Source organism: Schistocerca piceifrons, chromosome 11 (assembly GCF_021461385.2).
Source record: "Schistocerca piceifrons isolate TAMUIC-IGC-003096 chromosome 11, iqSchPice1.1, whole genome shotgun sequence".
Classification (NCBI taxonomy): domain Eukaryota; kingdom Metazoa; phylum Arthropoda; class Insecta; order Orthoptera; family Acrididae; genus Schistocerca; species Schistocerca piceifrons.
In genome coordinates this window covers 176608485-176614771 of record NC_060148.1, presented here as the reverse complement: position 1 = coordinate 176614771, position 6287 = coordinate 176608485, and the positions used below count along the sequence as shown (strand labels likewise).

The 6287-nt window shown below is 37.1% G+C and overlaps 1 non-coding gene across 1 annotated transcript; it reads left to right on the top strand.

The window, feature by feature from the left end:
- The first annotated feature begins 4349 nt into the window (after positions 1-4349).
- Positions 4350-4424, top strand: Trnal-caa. Its single transcript has one exon. It is a non-coding gene; the product is annotated as a tRNA-Leu (tRNA).
- Positions 4425-6287: the final 1863 nt, after the last annotated feature.

Here is a 6287-nt window from a genome sequence, read left to right as displayed (position 1 = left end):
ATATGAAGCTGATTTTATTGAATAAAGAAAATATTTTTGATGTATATTTTAAAATTAATTATAGGTTTTTGTCTTCACTTTCTTTTGGTGAATCGATATAAGCAGAACCAAAAACTGGATTGTGTCTATTAACATTTAATTCTAAGTTATTACATACAATAAAGGCCAACCAGGATTTTTCTTTGTATTTCTTCCATTTCAGTTAATATTTTAATTGTCGGTTTTTGACAGTAATCATGTAAATTAATTAATCTTAACAAAACTTCATTACTTATTTTAAAATTCAGTTCTTGAGTTTCGATTTTATTTTTAAAATTGCAATCAAATCAATTTAATTGCTCTTCACTGTATTAAAATGTTCTTTAATCTGTTGATTACTTATTTTATTTGATTAAAAAATTGTTGTGGTTCAACAATATTTGTTCCATAACTTATTATTCTCGAATTAAAAACAGAAGCTTTTCTAGAAATTCGTTTAGGTGATTTTAAAAAATCGTCATCATCAATTTTTCAGATAATTTTTTATTAAATTTCCTTGATATTTATCTACTACAAGCTTTTGAAAATAGATCTCAATATCTGTATTATTAATATTACCCTAAAATCTATTGATAAGATCGATGAATTGTTGCTTATTAGGTTTAGAACATTTTTTATCTTTTATAGATTTTATGAAGTTACTTTAAATATCTCTTATTCAATTTGTAATCGCTATTATTAGTATTGCAAGCAGGATTTAGAATAAGGTATTTTGGAATAATTCTGTAAGTTTTTTGTTTTTTAAATTCATGGAAGTTCTTTTATACTTTTATATCTTCAGTCTCTCTTCTTCATTTCTTTGAAACTAAAATAATCAATACTTCCTAGAAATCTTATTTAGTTACATTTGGTTAACCAATTTCTTCACAATAATTTTCTGAATCTGTATAACTCAATCCCTGATTTTAACTACATTAGTTTTATAAGTTTTTAAATAACTCAGCTTTGGAATACATTTTGTTTTAAATTTTTACTTATATAGGAAAAACTTAGATTTTTTATTTTTAAACGGTTATGGTTGAAATGAACCTTTGAAAATTTCAATTAGTGATGTACATTGCTCTGCTATGGGATTTAACATCTGAGGTCATCAGCCCCCTTGACTTAGAACTGCTTAAACCTAACTAAACCTAAGGACATCACACACATCCATGCCCAAGGCAGGATTGGAACCTGCAATCGTAGCAGCAGCATGGTTTCCGATTGAAGTGCCTAGAACCACTCTGCCAGAGTGGCTGGCAATGATGTAAATACATGAGGTTTGGCAGAGCTTATTTGACAAATAGAAAAATCTATTAGCGTTTTATTTTTTAAATAAATGATAATTTGATATGTGGAGATAGGTACACACACTCTTATAAAGCTTATTTACAAAGAAAAAATTTATTAGATTATTATTTTTGAAATAAATGGAAATTTGATTTGTGGATGTAGATGAACATAATCTCATGAAGTTTATTCATTAAGGAAAATTTTATTAGATTTTATTTTTTAATTAAATGAAAATTTCGTTTGCAGATATATGTACTTTTTATTTGGGGAAACAACATAACTAAAGTCTTGGTTTCATATCGCATAATTTTAAATGGGTGAAACAACAAAACTAAAATCTTGGTTTTAAAGTGATAAATTTTAAAAAATATGCTCTTTGCACCAGAACCAGCATACATATACTACTTGCATGATATGTATGCTATTTAAATAAATGATGTGCATATATATAATCTCAAACTGTGTTTGTGTTCTATTTCATATCTCTTTCATTCAACTATTACACTTATTACAATCGTGATTTCAATGATGCACCTATAATCATGCAAGTGTGTGTATGTGTTTCTGTATATGCCTGCTACTTGTCAGTACCTGACTCAGTGTCCTGACATTGTGGATGAAATGTCCTCATCACAAGGACTTTATATTAGGTGAGAAGTTCTGTGGAGATATAAAAGAAGACCTGAATGAGAAGAATGGAGTACTCCGTCCTGATAAGTAGTTATTGTTGGGCCATCCAATTGTGGCAAGACTAATGTTCTCATGGTGCTGCTAACACACATAGATGGAGCCAGACTTGAACATGTTTGTGTATTTTCAAAAATACTGTTTCAGCCCAAGTATAGCTACACTGAAGCACCAAAGAAACCGGTATAGGTATTCGTATTCAAATACAGATATATGTAAACAGGCAGAATAAGGCGCTGCGGTGGGCAGTGCCTATATAACACAACAAACGTCTGGTGCAGTTGTTACTTCCGTGACTGCTGCTATAATGGCAGGTTATAGAGATTTAAGTGAGTTTGGTTCAAATGGTTCAAATGGTTCTGAGCACTATGAGACTTAAATTTAAGTGAGTTTTAACTTGGGGTTATAGTCGACGCACGAGCGATGGGACACAGCATCTCCGAGGTAGCGATGAAGTGGGAATTTTCCTTTATGTCCAGTTCACGACTGTACCGTGAATATCAGTAATTCGGTGAAACATCGCTGTGACACCCACAAGTCCAGCATTGCCCTAGAGTGGCTCCAGGAACACTCATCTGAGTTAAAACGCTTCTGCTGCCCACCAAACTCCCCATGCATAAACATTGTTGAGCATATCTGGGATGCTGTGGAAAAAAAGTTCAAATTCTAAAATATTTCTGTTTTGGTTGCCAAATGGGAGCTGATGTGTTTTACGTAAGCCATACATATTCCTCAATCCCATGTCCGCCTCCATAGAGTAGCGATAGCGTTACTACCTATCAAGCAGAGGACCCGGGTTCAATTCCCGGGAGGGGATTAGGTGTTGTGTGCCCTTCATCATCATTTTCATCATCATTGACTCGCAAGTCACCGAAGTGGCGTCAACTAAAGAGGACTTGCGATACGGCGGCCGAACTCCCCCGAATAGGGTGTCCCACCCAACAATGCCATATGATCATTTCATTTTTTTTCATTTCAATCCGAAATCAGTTGGTCAGATATAATGTAAACCTCATTATTGTTTTCAAACAAGAAATCTGAATTTAAAACACATTTACCAAGCCTGTCGTTCAGTGATTTTGTAAAGATATGTGCTGAATGCTGGAATTATTCACATGTGGGTGTCTTGTTATTGATAAAACAAGAAAACAATCTGAATTTAAAACACATTCACCAAGCATATGTAAGAACAGACAGTTCATTCAGTGATTTTGTAAAGATATGTGTTGAATGCTGGAATCATTCAAATGTGGGTTTCTCGTTATTGATAAAAAAAAAGTCAATGATAGTAGGCAGAGGCGAAAGTTGCAAGAATTTCTAGATTATCTCCTGGTAAGGGAGATGAGAACATTAGACTGTGAGTAGATCAGTATACGCTGCATCGTGGACAAATTTGCAGGCATGTTTAGTTCTCAACCCGAGAGAATGGGTGTCCATAGACAGGCTTCTTAGCATGAAAGTGCTGAAGGAGGGGAATGTCTACTCAGTCTACAGAAATTCAAGGATCTGCCGTCAATTATCATAACAGACTGCTCAAAACAGATCGAGTTAATTGAATCTGGACTTACAGATGTACGAACTGAATTTGAATCTTCGCCAAATTTTCTGGAACACACTGCAATGTATGCTCTAGTTGTACATGACCGTGTGATTAACTAATGCCCACTGACTGGTGATGTGGATTGACCGGTACAAACGAACAGGTGCTGCGCCATACCCAGTGCATTCCACATATTTCAATATGTGAACATCACTACAGACGCCCAGGTAGACCGTTCACATTTAAAGCAGGTGCCTTCGTAATGTACACAGAAGATATTGAAATAATAGTGATATTCTCAGCAAACCGCAGCCTTTCAAGGATGCTGCGTGTGCTAAAACATGGAGGAGTGCAATGTGGTTAACACGTTTCTACCATGGAATTCACTGAGATGATCCTGGCATACCCTATAAAGATATGGTGACGGCCCTTCGTTTATTTGGCCACATGGGTACCACCAACTACTGTGAAGCGGAAGGACAAGATTTCATAGATGCATCGAATCTACAAGTTTGCTGCTATTAAAGACCTGGAATTCTAAGTGTGTCCTGTTCTCAATCGACTCAAGAAGAGGATGTATGAAAATAATGTTGCTGTGTCTGCTGACGAAAATTTAAAATTACTTTTATTTTGGATGAGATAAATGAAGTTTTACATCATAATATGTGTGCACTTTTGTTTCTTTACTGATGTCGCCCTGATCTTGTAATTTAGTCCACATTTTGCGCCTGTGATTTTGCTCAAGCACTGGCAATATAATTTTAGACGAGGTACTGGCAGAAGTAAAGCTGTGTGGACGGGGCGTAACTCGTGCTTGGATAGCTCAGTTGGTAGAGCACTTGCCCGCAAAAGGCAAAGGTCCTGAGTTCGAGTCTCAGTCCGGCACACAGTTTTAATCTGCCAGGAAGTTTCATATCAGCGCACACTCCACTGCAGAGTGAAAATCTCATTCTGGAATTTTAGACATGTTTGCTGTATATCTCAGAAACGGACATGGTCACTTGCTATCTGCTCCCATAACCAAATACGGGCAGCATGGTAGGCAGAGTCCCATGTCAGCAATTCATGTATTTTGTTTTTCTCTATCTTAGTGATCTCCCTCATGCTTCAGACTAATACCTTGTGCATCTTGCACAGCACTTTTATATATGTTTGTGAGGGTAGGGATTTGTGAAATAACAAAGACGTATGATAGTGAATAACAATTTTTTTTATTTAGACATAAATATTCACAGTGGTATTTACATTCACAAATCTTATTGTTTTTACAGTGTACAAATTGATACTGCTTTTATATTCACAGTTCTGGTTTTACTGTTTCGGTTTTTTACACACACACACACATTCAACGTTATTGGTTTTACAAGTAGTAGAAATAGCTGAATTTTTTTAAACTATATATTGCAATACTGATTCAGTATTCCTACATCACTAACAGTGCTAGGTGAAAATTTCTACATTACATTGCACTGATTACAGCTATTGAAAAGTGGGTGGCTCTAAGATGTCCATCCCAAACATTTGCACTAAAATAAAGTGGGTGGAGCTCACAATTAAAACTAGTAGGACTTGGACAACTTGAAAACTATTCTATTTACACAGGCACTCACACAATAACAAATTCATATCAAGTGCAAAAGAGAGAAATAGTGTAAAACTATGAAACTTCCTGGCAGATTAAAACTGTGTGCCCGACCGAGACTCGAACTCGGGACCTTTGCCTTTCGCGGGCAAGTGCTCTACCATCTGAGCTACCGAAGCACGACTCACGCCCGGTGCTCACAGCTTTACTTCTGCCAGTATCTCGTCTCCTACCTTCCAAACTTTACAGAAGCTCTCCTGCGCAACTCCGCTGCAGAGTGAAAATCTCATTCTAGTGTAAAACTGTATTTTTCCCCATTTACTATTTTTAAATTTTTGATAATCATTCTACAATTTTTAGCCAACTTGATACACACCAAACACATTTTTTAACCTTTTATAATTTGTTTTAAACTTTGCCAGCACATGGTGCTTATATATACTACACAGAAAGCTGCTTATTAAAAAAAGCTGAATGTATTTACATGCAGGCATACATATTTACACAGGCATCCACACTCAAACACACTCACATGCATACACAGACACACATAAGGAGTCACACATGTAGACACACCATCCATCACTCACATATAATACACTCCTGGAAATTGAAATAAGAACACCGTGAATTAATTGTCCCAGGAAGGGGAAACTTTATTGACACATTCCTGGGGTCAGATACATCACATGATCACACTGACAGAACCACAGGCACATAGACACAGGCAACAGAGCATGCACAATGTCGGCACTAGTACAGTGTATATCCACCTTTCGCAGCAATGCAGGCTGCTATTCTCCCATGGAGACGATCGTAGAGATGCTGGATGTAGTCCTGTGGAACGGCTTGCCATGCCATTTCCACCTGGCGCCTCAGTTGGACCAGCGTTCGTGCTGGACGTGCAGACCGCGTGAGACGACGCTTCATCCAGTCCCAAACATGCTCAATGGGGGACAGATCCGGAGATCTTGCTGGCCAGGGTAGTTGACTTAGACCTTCTAGAGCACGTTGGGTGGCACGGGATACATGCGGACGTGCATTGTCCTGTTGGAACAGCAAGTTCCCTTGCCGGTCTAGGAATGGTAGAACGATGGGTTCGATGACGGTTTGGATGTACCCTGCACTATTCAGTGTCCCCTCGACGATCACCAGTGGTGTACGGCC